This window comes from Pungitius pungitius, unplaced genomic scaffold, assembly GCF_949316345.1.
Source record: "Pungitius pungitius unplaced genomic scaffold, fPunPun2.1 scaffold_52, whole genome shotgun sequence".
NCBI classification, from domain to species: Eukaryota; Metazoa; Chordata; class Actinopteri; order Perciformes; family Gasterosteidae; genus Pungitius; species Pungitius pungitius.
In genome coordinates this window covers 129,711-141,679 of record NW_026909820.1, presented here as the reverse complement: position 1 = coordinate 141,679, position 11,969 = coordinate 129,711, and the positions used below count along the sequence as shown (strand labels likewise).

The 11,969-nt window shown below is 44.2% G+C and overlaps 24 non-coding genes across 24 annotated transcripts; all 24 read right to left on the bottom strand.

Moving 5' to 3' along the window:
- Positions 1 to 429: 429 nt before the first annotated feature.
- Positions 430 to 548, bottom strand: LOC134112076 (5S ribosomal RNA). The gene has a single exon (XR_009945417.1). It is a non-coding gene; the product is annotated as a 5S ribosomal RNA (ribosomal RNA).
- Positions 549 to 942: 394 nt separating this feature from the next.
- Positions 943 to 1,061, bottom strand: LOC134112144 (5S ribosomal RNA). Its single transcript, XR_009945485.1, has one exon. It is a non-coding gene; the product is annotated as a 5S ribosomal RNA (ribosomal RNA).
- A 339-nt stretch (positions 1,062 to 1,400) lies between these two features.
- On the bottom strand, positions 1,401 to 1,519 carry LOC134112075 (5S ribosomal RNA). The gene has a single exon (XR_009945416.1). It is a non-coding gene; the product is annotated as a 5S ribosomal RNA (ribosomal RNA).
- Positions 1,520 to 1,913: 394 nt separating this feature from the next.
- On the bottom strand, positions 1,914 to 2,032 carry LOC134112143 (5S ribosomal RNA). Its single transcript, XR_009945484.1, has one exon. It is a non-coding gene; the product is annotated as a 5S ribosomal RNA (ribosomal RNA).
- Positions 2,033 to 2,371: 339 nt separating this feature from the next.
- LOC134112074 (5S ribosomal RNA) lies at positions 2,372 to 2,490 on the bottom strand. Its single transcript, XR_009945415.1, has one exon. It is a non-coding gene; the product is annotated as a 5S ribosomal RNA (ribosomal RNA).
- A 394-nt stretch (positions 2,491 to 2,884) lies between these two features.
- LOC134112142 (5S ribosomal RNA) lies at positions 2,885 to 3,003 on the bottom strand. The gene has a single exon (XR_009945483.1). It is a non-coding gene; the product is annotated as a 5S ribosomal RNA (ribosomal RNA).
- Positions 3,004 to 3,342: 339 nt separating this feature from the next.
- Positions 3,343 to 3,461, bottom strand: LOC134112073 (5S ribosomal RNA). Its single transcript, XR_009945414.1, has one exon. It is a non-coding gene; the product is annotated as a 5S ribosomal RNA (ribosomal RNA).
- Positions 3,462 to 3,855: 394 nt separating this feature from the next.
- LOC134112140 (5S ribosomal RNA) lies at positions 3,856 to 3,974 on the bottom strand. The gene has a single exon (XR_009945481.1). It is a non-coding gene; the product is annotated as a 5S ribosomal RNA (ribosomal RNA).
- A 339-nt stretch (positions 3,975 to 4,313) lies between these two features.
- Positions 4,314 to 4,432, bottom strand: LOC134112072 (5S ribosomal RNA). Its single transcript, XR_009945413.1, has one exon. It is a non-coding gene; the product is annotated as a 5S ribosomal RNA (ribosomal RNA).
- A 394-nt stretch (positions 4,433 to 4,826) lies between these two features.
- On the bottom strand, positions 4,827 to 4,945 carry LOC134112139 (5S ribosomal RNA). The gene has a single exon (XR_009945480.1). It is a non-coding gene; the product is annotated as a 5S ribosomal RNA (ribosomal RNA).
- A 339-nt stretch (positions 4,946 to 5,284) lies between these two features.
- LOC134112071 (5S ribosomal RNA) lies at positions 5,285 to 5,403 on the bottom strand. Its single transcript, XR_009945412.1, has one exon. It is a non-coding gene; the product is annotated as a 5S ribosomal RNA (ribosomal RNA).
- Positions 5,404 to 5,797: 394 nt separating this feature from the next.
- On the bottom strand, positions 5,798 to 5,916 carry LOC134112138 (5S ribosomal RNA). The gene has a single exon (XR_009945479.1). It is a non-coding gene; the product is annotated as a 5S ribosomal RNA (ribosomal RNA).
- A 339-nt stretch (positions 5,917 to 6,255) lies between these two features.
- LOC134112070 (5S ribosomal RNA) lies at positions 6,256 to 6,374 on the bottom strand. The gene has a single exon (XR_009945411.1). It is a non-coding gene; the product is annotated as a 5S ribosomal RNA (ribosomal RNA).
- A 394-nt stretch (positions 6,375 to 6,768) lies between these two features.
- On the bottom strand, positions 6,769 to 6,887 carry LOC134112137 (5S ribosomal RNA). The gene has a single exon (XR_009945478.1). It is a non-coding gene; the product is annotated as a 5S ribosomal RNA (ribosomal RNA).
- A 339-nt stretch (positions 6,888 to 7,226) lies between these two features.
- LOC134112068 (5S ribosomal RNA) lies at positions 7,227 to 7,345 on the bottom strand. The gene has a single exon (XR_009945409.1). It is a non-coding gene; the product is annotated as a 5S ribosomal RNA (ribosomal RNA).
- Positions 7,346 to 7,739: 394 nt separating this feature from the next.
- LOC134112136 (5S ribosomal RNA) lies at positions 7,740 to 7,858 on the bottom strand. Its single transcript, XR_009945477.1, has one exon. It is a non-coding gene; the product is annotated as a 5S ribosomal RNA (ribosomal RNA).
- Positions 7,859 to 8,197: 339 nt separating this feature from the next.
- Positions 8,198 to 8,316, bottom strand: LOC134112067 (5S ribosomal RNA). The gene has a single exon (XR_009945408.1). It is a non-coding gene; the product is annotated as a 5S ribosomal RNA (ribosomal RNA).
- Positions 8,317 to 8,710: 394 nt separating this feature from the next.
- Positions 8,711 to 8,829, bottom strand: LOC134112066 (5S ribosomal RNA). Its single transcript, XR_009945407.1, has one exon. It is a non-coding gene; the product is annotated as a 5S ribosomal RNA (ribosomal RNA).
- Positions 8,830 to 9,168: 339 nt separating this feature from the next.
- Positions 9,169 to 9,287, bottom strand: LOC134112065 (5S ribosomal RNA). The gene has a single exon (XR_009945406.1). It is a non-coding gene; the product is annotated as a 5S ribosomal RNA (ribosomal RNA).
- A 394-nt stretch (positions 9,288 to 9,681) lies between these two features.
- LOC134112134 (5S ribosomal RNA) lies at positions 9,682 to 9,800 on the bottom strand. Its single transcript, XR_009945475.1, has one exon. It is a non-coding gene; the product is annotated as a 5S ribosomal RNA (ribosomal RNA).
- Positions 9,801 to 10,139: 339 nt separating this feature from the next.
- On the bottom strand, positions 10,140 to 10,258 carry LOC134112064 (5S ribosomal RNA). The gene has a single exon (XR_009945405.1). It is a non-coding gene; the product is annotated as a 5S ribosomal RNA (ribosomal RNA).
- Positions 10,259 to 10,652: 394 nt separating this feature from the next.
- LOC134112063 (5S ribosomal RNA) lies at positions 10,653 to 10,771 on the bottom strand. The gene has a single exon (XR_009945404.1). It is a non-coding gene; the product is annotated as a 5S ribosomal RNA (ribosomal RNA).
- A 339-nt stretch (positions 10,772 to 11,110) lies between these two features.
- On the bottom strand, positions 11,111 to 11,229 carry LOC134112062 (5S ribosomal RNA). The gene has a single exon (XR_009945403.1). It is a non-coding gene; the product is annotated as a 5S ribosomal RNA (ribosomal RNA).
- Positions 11,230 to 11,624: 395 nt separating this feature from the next.
- On the bottom strand, positions 11,625 to 11,743 carry LOC134112101 (5S ribosomal RNA). Its single transcript, XR_009945442.1, has one exon. It is a non-coding gene; the product is annotated as a 5S ribosomal RNA (ribosomal RNA).
- Between the last annotated feature and the right edge of the window lie 226 nt (positions 11,744 to 11,969).

Genomic DNA, 11,969 nt, shown 5'->3' with positions numbered 1-11,969 from the left:
TCTTCCATCCAGGTACTAACCAGGCCCTGGTCTGCTTAGCTTCCGAGATCAGACGAGATCGGGCGGAACCAGAGAGGTATGGCCGTAAGCTGCTTTTTATCTTTTTCCTAATCCTTTATAATGCGTCAAAAAATTATGTCACGCCTGCCGTTGCCATCTTTGTGTGGGTTAAATAAGGGTATGCAAAGAAGGCTGTGACATCCTATGGCGAAAATTGGATGGACTAGAGAAGACCCGCCCAGGAGTCCCAGCCAATCGGTGGATGGCCATTGCAGTCCCCGCCACCTCAAATGGCCTGACGATGGTATGGACGTAAGCCACCTTTCATCTTCTTCCTATTGCATCTCTTCTACAATGTGATCAACTTTTTACAATTGTGTAGGTGTACAAGCTACGGCGCTGGGCGGCTTTCAGAGAGAGAAGTGAAAAAGCTTACGGCACCTGGGATTCCCAGGCGGTCTTCCATCCAGGTACTAACCAGGCCCTGCTCTGCTTAGCTTCCGAGATCAGACGAGATCGGGCGGAACCAGAGAGGTATGGCCGTAAGCTGCTTTTCATCTTTTTCCTAATCCTTTAAAACGTGTCAAAGATAATCAGAAGTTTCTTTTTCTAAAATTGAAGCAGTTCTTAGCATTGGCAAGAGAGGTTCCTAAAACCTAAAGGGAACTTTACTTTTCTTCACTGGTAAATCTAACATGTTTGGTTAGCACCTGTATTTCAACGGCTAAATTACAAACAAAAGTATGCCAATTGTTAAATGTTGATCAACACTAATTTAGCAACCATGAAACGGAATCATGTTTGATAATATTGTCTAAATGCCTTTCATATCCAACGTTAAAACAACAATAAACATGCATCTCTTCAACAATGTGATATACTTTTTGTAATTTGTAGGTGTACAATCTGCGGCGCTCTGCAGCTTTCAGAGAGAAGTGAAAAAGCTTACGGCACCTGGGATTCCCAGGCGGTCTTCCATCCAGGTACTAACCAGGCCCTGGTCTGCTTAGCTTCCGAGATCAGACGAGATCGGGCGGAACCAGAGAGGTATGGCCGTAAGCTGCTTTTTATCTTTTTCCTAATCCTTTATAATGCGTCAAAAAATTATGTCACGCCTGCCGTTGGCATCTTTGTGTGGGTTAAATAAGGGTATGCAAAGAAGGCTGTGACATCCTATGGCGAAAATTGGATGGACTAGAGAAGACCCGCCCAGGAGTCCCAGCCAATCGGTGGATGGCCATTGCAGTCCCCGCCACCTCAAATGGCCTGACGATGGTATGGACGTAAGCCACCTTTCATCTTCTTCCTATTGCATCTCTTCTACAATGTGATCAACTTTTTACAATTGTGTAGGTGTACAAGCTACGGCGCTGGGCGGCTTTCAGAGAGAGAAGTGAAAAAGCTTACGGCACCTGGGATTCCCAGGCGGTCTTCCATCCAGGTACTAACCAGGCCCTGCTCTGCTTAGCTTCCGAGATCAGACGAGATCGGGCGGAACCAGAGAGGTATGGCCGTAAGCTGCTTTTCATCTTTTTCCTAATCCTTTAAAACGTGTCAAAGATAATCAGAAGTTTCTTTTTCTAAAATTGAAGCAGTTCTTAGCATTGGCAAGAGAGGTTCCTAAAACCTAAAGGGAACTTTACTTTTCTTCACTGGTAAATCTAACATGTTTGGTTAGCACCTGTATTTCAACGGCTAAATTACAAACAAAAGTATGCCAATTGTTAAATGTTGATCAACACTAATTTAGCAACCATGAAACGGAATCATGTTTGATAATATTGTCTAAATGCCTTTCATATCCAACGTTAAAACAACAATAAACATGCATCTCTTCAACAATGTGATATACTTTTTGTAATTTGTAGGTGTACAATCTGCGGCGCTCTGCAGCTTTCAGAGAGAAGTGAAAAAGCTTACGGCACCTGGGATTCCCAGGCGGTCTTCCATCCAGGTACTAACCAGGCCCTGGTCTGCTTAGCTTCCGAGATCAGACGAGATCGGGCGGAACCAGAGAGGTATGGCCGTAAGCTGCTTTTTATCTTTTTCCTAATCCTTTATAATGCGTCAAAAAATTATGTCACGCCTGCCGTTGCCATCTTTGTGTGGGTTAAATAAGGGTATGCAAAGAAGGCTGTGACATCCTATGGCGAAAATTGGATGGACTAGAGAAGACCCGCCCAGGAGTCCCAGCCAATCGGTGGATGGCCATTGCAGTCCCCGCCACCTCAAATGGCCTGACGATGGTATGGACGTAAGCCACCTTTCATCTTCTTCCTATTGCATCTCTTCTACAATGTGATCAACTTTTTACAATTGTGTAGGTGTACAAGCTACGGCGCTGGGCGGCTTTCAGAGAGAGAAGTGAAAAAGCTTACGGCACCTGGGATTCCCAGGCGGTCTTCCATCCAGGTACTAACCAGGCCCTGCTCTGCTTAGCTTCCGAGATCAGACGAGATCGGGCGGAACCAGAGAGGTATGGCCGTAAGCTGCTTTTCATCTTTTTCCTAATCCTTTAAAACGTGTCAAAGATAATCAGAAGTTTCTTTTTCTAAAATTGAAGCAGTTCTTAGCATTGGCAAGAGAGGTTCCTAAAACCTAAAGGGAACTTTACTTTTCTTCACTGGTAAATCTAACATGTTTGGTTAGCACCTGTATTTCAACGGCTAAATTACAAACAAAAGTATGCCAATTGTTAAATGTTGATCAACACTAATTTAGCAACCATGAAACGGAATCATGTTTGATAATATTGTCTAAATGCCTTTCATATCCAACGTTAAAACAACAATAAACATGCATCTCTTCAACAATGTGATATACTTTTTGTAATTTGTAGGTGTACAATCTGCGGCGCTCTGCAGCTTTCAGAGAGAAGTGAAAAAGCTTACGGCACCTGGGATTCCCAGGCGGTCTTCCATCCAGGTACTAACCAGGCCCTGGTCTGCTTAGCTTCCGAGATCAGACGAGATCGGGCGGAACCAGAGAGGTATGGCCGTAAGCTGCTTTTTATCTTTTTCCTAATCCTTTATAATGCGTCAAAAAATTATGTCACGCCTGCCGTTGGCATCTTTGTGTGGGTTAAATAAGGGTATGCAAAGAAGGCTGTGACATCCTATGGCGAAAATTGGATGGACTAGAGAAGACCCGCCCAGGAGTCCCAGCCAATCGGTGGATGGCCATTGCAGTCCCCGCCACCTCAAATGGCCTGACGATGGTATGGACGTAAGCCACCTTTCATCTTCTTCCTATTGCATCTCTTCTACAATGTGATCAACTTTTTACAATTGTGTAGGTGTACAAGCTACGGCGCTGGGCGGCTTTCAGAGAGAGAAGTGAAAAAGCTTACGGCACCTGGGATTCCCAGGCGGTCTTCCATCCAGGTACTAACCAGGCCCTGCTCTGCTTAGCTTCCGAGATCAGACGAGATCGGGCGGAACCAGAGAGGTATGGCCGTAAGCTGCTTTTCATCTTTTTCCTAATCCTTTAAAACGTGTCAAAGATAATCAGAAGTTTCTTTTTCTAAAATTGAAGCAGTTCTTAGCATTGGCAAGAGAGGTTCCTAAAACCTAAAGGGAACTTTACTTTTCTTCACTGGTAAATCTAACATGTTTGGTTAGCACCTGTATTTCAACGGCTAAATTACAAACAAAAGTATGCCAATTGTTAAATGTTGATCAACACTAATTTAGCAACCATGAAACGGAATCATGTTTGATAATATTGTCTAAATGCCTTTCATATCCAACGTTAAAACAACAATAAACATGCATCTCTTCAACAATGTGATATACTTTTTGTAATTTGTAGGTGTACAATCTGCGGCGCTCTGCAGCTTTCAGAGAGAAGTGAAAAAGCTTACGGCACCTGGGATTCCCAGGCGGTCTTCCATCCAGGTACTAACCAGGCCCTGGTCTGCTTAGCTTCCGAGATCAGACGAGATCGGGCGGAACCAGAGAGGTATGGCCGTAAGCTGCTTTTTATCTTTTTCCTAATCCTTTATAATGCGTCAAAAAATTATGTCACGCCTGCCGTTGCCATCTTTGTGTGGGTTAAATAAGGGTATGCAAAGAAGGCTGTGACATCCTATGGCGAAAATTGGATGGACTAGAGAAGACCCGCCCAGGAGTCCCAGCCAATCGGTGGATGGCCATTGCAGTCCCCGCCACCTCAAATGGCCTGACGATGGTATGGACGTAAGCCACCTTTCATCTTCTTCCTATTGCATCTCTTCTACAATGTGATCAACTTTTTACAATTGTGTAGGTGTACAAGCTACGGCGCTGGGCGGCTTTCAGAGAGAGAAGTGAAAAAGCTTACGGCACCTGGGATTCCCAGGCGGTCTTCCATCCAGGTACTAACCAGGCCCTGCTCTGCTTAGCTTCCGAGATCAGACGAGATCGGGCGGAACCAGAGAGGTATGGCCGTAAGCTGCTTTTCATCTTTTTCCTAATCCTTTAAAACGTGTCAAAGATAATCAGAAGTTTCTTTTTCTAAAATTGAAGCAGTTCTTAGCATTGGCAAGAGAGGTTCCTAAAACCTAAAGGGAACTTTACTTTTCTTCACTGGTAAATCTAACATGTTTGGTTAGCACCTGTATTTCAACGGCTAAATTACAAACAAAAGTATGCCAATTGTTAAATGTTGATCAACACTAATTTAGCAACCATGAAACGGAATCATGTTTGATAATATTGTCTAAATGCCTTTCATATCCAACGTTAAAACAACAATAAACATGCATCTCTTCAACAATGTGATATACTTTTTGTAATTTGTAGGTGTACAATCTGCGGCGCTCTGCAGCTTTCAGAGAGAAGTGAAAAAGCTTACGGCACCTGGGATTCCCAGGCGGTCTTCCATCCAGGTACTAACCAGGCCCTGGTCTGCTTAGCTTCCGAGATCAGACGAGATCGGGCGGAACCAGAGAGGTATGGCCGTAAGCTGCTTTTTATCTTTTTCCTAATCCTTTATAATGCGTCAAAAAATTATGTCACGCCTGCCGTTGGCATCTTTGTGTGGGTTAAATAAGGGTATGCAAAGAAGGCTGTGACATCCTATGGCGAAAATTGGATGGACTAGAGAAGACCCGCCCAGGAGTCCCAGCCAATCGGTGGATGGCCATTGCAGTCCCCGCCACCTCAAATGGCCTGACGATGGTATGGACGTAAGCCACCTTTCATCTTCTTCCTATTGCATCTCTTCTACAATGTGATCAACTTTTTACAATTGTGTAGGTGTACAAGCTACGGCGCTGGGCGGCTTTCAGAGAGAGAAGTGAAAAAGCTTACGGCACCTGGGATTCCCAGGCGGTCTTCCATCCAGGTACTAACCAGGCCCTGCTCTGCTTAGCTTCCGAGATCAGACGAGATCGGGCGGAACCAGAGAGGTATGGCCGTAAGCTGCTTTTCATCTTTTTCCTAATCCTTTAAAACGTGTCAAAGATAATCAGAAGTTTCTTTTTCTAAAATTGAAGCAGTTCTTAGCATTGGCAAGAGAGGTTCCTAAAACCTAAAGGGAACTTTACTTTTCTTCACTGGTAAATCTAACATGTTTGGTTAGCACCTGTATTTCAACGGCTAAATTACAAACAAAAGTATGCCAATTGTTAAATGTTGATCAACACTAATTTAGCAACCATGAAACGGAATCATGTTTGATAATATTGTCTAAATGCCTTTCATATCCAACGTTAAAACAACAATAAACATGCATCTCTTCAACAATGTGATATACTTTTTGTAATTTGTAGGTGTACAATCTGCGGCGCTCTGCAGCTTTCAGAGAGAAGTGAAAAAGCTTACGGCACCTGGGATTCCCAGGCGGTCTTCCATCCAGGTACTAACCAGGCCCTGGTCTGCTTAGCTTCCGAGATCAGACGAGATCGGGCGGAACCAGAGAGGTATGGCCGTAAGCTGCTTTTTATCTTTTTCCTAATCCTTTATAATGCGTCAAAAAATTATGTCACGCCTGCCGTTGGCATCTTTGTGTGGGTTAAATAAGGGTATGCAAAGAAGGCTGTGACATCCTATGGCGAAAATTGGATGGACTAGAGAAGACCCGCCCAGGAGTCCCAGCCAATCGGTGGATGGCCATTGCAGTCCCCGCCACCTCAAATGGCCTGACGATGGTATGGACGTAAGCCACCTTTCATCTTCTTCCTATTGCATCTCTTCTACAATGTGATCAACTTTTTACAATTGTGTAGGTGTACAAGCTACGGCGCTGGGCGGCTTTCAGAGAGAGAAGTGAAAAAGCTTACGGCACCTGGGATTCCCAGGCGGTCTTCCATCCAGGTACTAACCAGGCCCTGCTCTGCTTAGCTTCCGAGATCAGACGAGATCGGGCGGAACCAGAGAGGTATGGCCGTAAGCTGCTTTTCATCTTTTTCCTAATCCTTTAAAACGTGTCAAAGATAATCAGAAGTTTCTTTTTCTAAAATTGAAGCAGTTCTTAGCATTGGCAAGAGAGGTTCCTAAAACCTAAAGGGAACTTTACTTTTCTTCACTGGTAAATCTAACATGTTTGGTTAGCACCTGTATTTCAACGGCTAAATTACAAACAAAAGTATGCCAATTGTTAAATGTTGATCAACACTAATTTAGCAACCATGAAACGGAATCATGTTTGATAATATTGTCTAAATGCCTTTCATATCCAACGTTAAAACAACAATAAACATGCATCTCTTCAACAATGTGATATACTTTTTGTAATTTGTAGGTGTACAATCTGCGGCGCTCTGCAGCTTTCAGAGAGAAGTGAAAAAGCTTACGGCACCTGGGATTCCCAGGCGGTCTTCCATCCAGGTACTAACCAGGCCCTGGTCTGCTTAGCTTCCGAGATCAGACGAGATCGGGCGGAACCAGAGAGGTATGGCCGTAAGCTGCTTTTTATCTTTTTCCTAATCCTTTATAATGCGTCAAAAAATTATGTCACGCCTGCCGTTGGCATCTTTGTGTGGGTTAAATAAGGGTATGCAAAGAAGGCTGTGACATCCTATGGCGAAAATTGGATGGACTAGAGAAGACCCGCCCAGGAGTCCCAGCCAATCGGTGGATGGCCATTGCAGTCCCCGCCACCTCAAATGGCCTGACGATGGTATGGACGTAAGCCACCTTTCATCTTCTTCCTATTGCATCTCTTCTACAATGTGATCAACTTTTTACAATTGTGTAGGTGTACAAGCTACGGCGCTGGGCGGCTTTCAGAGAGAGAAGTGAAAAAGCTTACGGCACCTGGGATTCCCAGGCGGTCTTCCATCCAGGTACTAACCAGGCCCTGCTCTGCTTAGCTTCCGAGATCAGACGAGATCGGGCGGAACCAGAGAGGTATGGCCGTAAGCTGCTTTTCATCTTTTTCCTAATCCTTTAAAACGTGTCAAAGATAATCAGAAGTTTCTTTTTCTAAAATTGAAGCAGTTCTTAGCATTGGCAAGAGAGGTTCCTAAAACCTAAAGGGAACTTTACTTTTCTTCACTGGTAAATCTAACATGTTTGGTTAGCACCTGTATTTCAACGGCTAAATTACAAACAAAAGTATGCCAATTGTTAAATGTTGATCAACACTAATTTAGCAACCATGAAACGGAATCATGTTTGATAATATTGTCTAAATGCCTTTCATATCCAACGTTAAAACAACAATAAACATGCATCTCTTCAACAATGTGATATACTTTTTGTAATTTGTAGGTGTACAATCTGCGGCGCTCTGCAGCTTTCAGAGAGAAGTGAAAAAGCTTACGGCACCTGGGATTCCCAGGCGGTCTTCCATCCAGGTACTAACCAGGCCCTGGTCTGCTTAGCTTCCGAGATCAGACGAGATCGGGCGGAACCAGAGAGGTATGGCCGTAAGCTGCTTTTTATCTTTTTCCTAATCCTTTATAATGCGTCAAAAAATTATGTCACGCCTGCCGTTGGCATCTTTGTGTGGGTTAAATAAGGGTATGCAAAGAAGGCTGTGACATCCTATGGCGAAAATTGGATGGACTAGAGAAGACCCGCCCAGGAGTCCCAGCCAATCGGTGGATGGCCATTGCAGTCCCCGCCACCTCAAATGGCCTGACGATGGTATGGACGTAAGCCACCTTTCATCTTCTTCCTATTGCATCTCTTCTACAATGTGATCAACTTTTTACAATTGTGTAGGTGTACAAGCTACGGCGCTGGGCGGCTTTCAGAGAGAGAAGTGAAAAAGCTTACGGCACCTGGGATTCCCAGGCGGTCTTCCATCCAGGTACTAACCAGGCCCTGCTCTGCTTAGCTTCCGAGATCAGACGAGATCGGGCGGAACCAGAGAGGTATGGCCGTAAGCTGCTTTTCATCTTTTTCCTAATCCTTTAAAACGTGTCAAAGATAATCAGAAGTTTCTTTTTCTAAAATTGAAGCAGTTCTTAGCATTGGCAAGAGAGGTTCCTAAAACCTAAAGGGAACTTTACTTTTCTTCACTGGTAAATCTAACATGTTTGGTTAGCACCTGTATTTCAACGGCTAAATTACAAACAAAAGTATGCCAATTGTTAAATGTTGATCAACACTAATTTAGCAACCATGAAACGGAATCATGTTTGATAATATTGTCTAAATGCCTTTCATATCCAACGTTAAAACAACAATAAACATGCATCTCTTCAACAATGTGATATACTTTTTGTAATTTGTAGGTGTACAATCTGCGGCGCTCTGCAGCTTTCAGAGAGAAGTGAAAAAGCTTACGGCACCTGGGATTCCCAGGCGGTCTTCCATCCAGGTACTAACCAGGCCCTGCTCTGCTTAGCTTCCGAGATCAGACGAGATCGGGCGGAACCAGAGAGGTATGGCCGTAAGCTGCTTTTTATCTTTTTCCTAATCCTTTATAATGCGTCAAAAAATTATGTCACGCCTGCCGTTGGCATCTTTGTGTGGGTTAAATAAGGGTATGCAAAGAAGGCTGTGACATCCTATGGCGAAAATTGGATGGACTAGAGAAGACCCGCCCAGGAGTCCCAGCCAATCGGTGGATGGCCATTGCAGTCCCCGCCACCTCAAATGGCCTGACGATGGTATGGACGTAAGCCACCTTTCATCTTCTTCCTATTGCATCTCTTCTACAATGTGATCAACTTTTTACAATTGTGTAGGTGTACAAGCTACGGCGCTGGGCGGCTTTCAGAGAGAGAAGTGAAAAAGCTTACGGCACCTGGGATTCCCAGGCGGTCTTCCATCCAGGTACTAACCAGGCCCTGCTCTGCTTAGCTTCCGAGATCAGACGAGATCGGGCGGAACCAGAGAGGTATGGCCGTAAGCTGCTTTTCATCTTTTTCCTAATCCTTTAAAACGTGTCAAAGATAATCAGAAGTTTCTTTTTCTAAAATTGAAGCAGTTCTTAGCATTGGCAAGAGAGGTTCCTAAAACCTAAAGGGAACTTTACTTTTCTTCACTGGTAAATCTAACATGTTTGGTTAGCACCTGTATTTCAACGGCTAAATTACAAACAAAAGTATGCCAATTGTTAAATGTTGATCAACACTAATTTAGCAACCATGAAACGGAATCATGTTTGATAATATTGTCTAAATGCCTTTCATATCCAACGTTAAAACAACAATAAACATGCATCTCTTCAACAATGTGATATACTTTTTGTAATTTGTAGGTGTACAATCTGCGGCGCTCTGCAGCTTTCAGAGAGAAGTGAAAAAGCTTACGGCACCTGGGATTCCCAGGCGGTCTTCCATCCAGGTACTAACCAGGCCCTGGTCTGCTTAGCTTCCGAGATCAGACGAGATCGGGCGGAACCAGAGAGGTATGGCCGTAAGCTGCTTTTTATCTTTTTCCTAATCCTTTATAATGCGTCAAAAAATTATGTCACGCCTGCCGTTGGCATCTTTGTGTGGGTTAAATAAGGGTATGCAAAGAAGGCTGTGACATCCTATGGCGAAAATTGGATGGACTAGAGAAGACCCGCCCAGGAGTCCCAGCCAATCGGTGGATGGCCATTGCAGTCCCCGCCACCTCAAATGGCCTGACGATGGTATGGACGTAAGCCACCTTTCATCTTCTTCCTATTGCATCTCTTCTACAATGTGATCAACTTTTTACAATTGTGTAGGTGTACAAGCTACGGCGCTGGGCGGCTTTCAGAGAGAGAAGTGAAAAAGCTTACGGCACCTGGGATTCCCAGGCGGTCTTCCATCCAGGTACTAACCAGGCCCTGCTCTGCTTAGCTTCCGAGATCAGACGAGATCGGGCGGAACCAGAGAGGTATGGCCGTAAGCTGCTTTTCATCTTTTTCCTAATCCTTTAAAACGTGTCAAAGATAATCAGAAGTTTCTTTTTCTAAAATTGAAGCAGTTCTTAGCATTGGCAAGAGAGGTTCCTAAAACCTAAAGGGAACTTTACTTTTCTTCACTGGTAAATCTAACATGTTTGGTTAGCACCTGTATTTCAACGGCTAAATTACAAACAAAAGTATGCCAATTGTTAAATGTTGATCAACACTAATTTAGCAACCATGAAACGGAATCATGTTTGATAATATTGTCTAAATGCCTTTCATATCCAACGTTAAAACAACAATAAACATGCATCTCTTCAACAATGTGATATACTTTTTGTAATTTGTAGGTGTACAATCTGCGGCGCTCTGCAGCTTTCAGAGAGAAGTGAAAAAGCTTACGGCACCTGGGATTCCCAGGCGGTCTTCCATCCAGGTACTAACCAGGCCCTGCTCTGCTTAGCTTCCGAGATCAGACGAGATCGGGCGGAACCAGAGAGGTATGGCCGTAAGCTGCTTTTTATCTTTTTCCTAATCCTTTATAATGCGTCAAAAAATTATGTCACGCCTGCCGTTGGCATCTTTGTGTGGGTTAAATAAGGGTATGCAAAGAAGGCTGTGACATCCTATGGCGAAAATTGGATGGACTAGAGAAGACCCGCCCAGGAGTCCCAGCCAATCGGTGGATGGCCATTGCAGTCCCCGCCACCTCAAATGGCCTGACGATGGTATGGACGTAAGCCACCTTTCATCTTCTTCCTATTGCATCTCTTCTACAATGTGATCAACTTTTTACAATTGTGTAGGTGTACAAGCTACGGCGCTGGGCGGCTTTCAGAGAGAGAAGTGAAAAAGCTTACGGCACCTGGGATTCCCAGGCGGTCTTCCATCCAGGTACTAACCAGGCCCTGCTCTGCTTAGCTTCCGAGATCAGACGAGATCGGGCGGAACCAGAGAGGTATGGCCGTAAGCTGCTTTTCATCTTTTTCCTAATCCTTTAAAACGTGTCAAAGATAATCAGAAGTTTCTTTTTCTAAAATTGAAGCAGTTCTTAGCATTGGCAAGAGAGGTTCCTAAAGCCTGAAGGTAACTTTACTTTTCTTCACTGGCAATTCTAACATGTTGGGTTAGCACCTGTATTTCAACGGCTAAATTACAAACAATAGTATGCCAATCGTAAATGTTGATCAACACTAATTTAGCAATCATGAAACGGAATCATTTTGGATAATATTGTCTAATTTCCTTTCATATCCAACGTTAAAACAACACTAAACATGCATCTCTTCAACAATGTGATATTCTTTTTGTAATTTGTAGGTGTACAATCTGCGGCGCTCGGCGGCTTTCGGAGAGAGAAGTGAAAAAGCTTACGGCACCTAGGATTCCCAGGCGGTCTTCCATCCAGGTACTAACCAGGCCCTGCTCTGCTTAGCTTCCGAGATCAGACGAGATCGGGCGGAACCAGAGAGGTATGGCCGTAAGCTGCTTTTTATCTTTTTCCTAATCCTTTATAATGCGTCAATGAATTATGACACGCCTGCCGTTGGCATCTTTGTGTGGGTTAAATAAGGGTATGCAAAGAAGGCTGTGACATCCCATGCCGAAAATTGGATGGACTAGAGAAGACCCGCCCAGGGGTCCCAGCCAATCGGTGAATGGCCATTGCAGTCCCCGCCACCTCAAATGGCCTGACGATAGTATGGACGTAA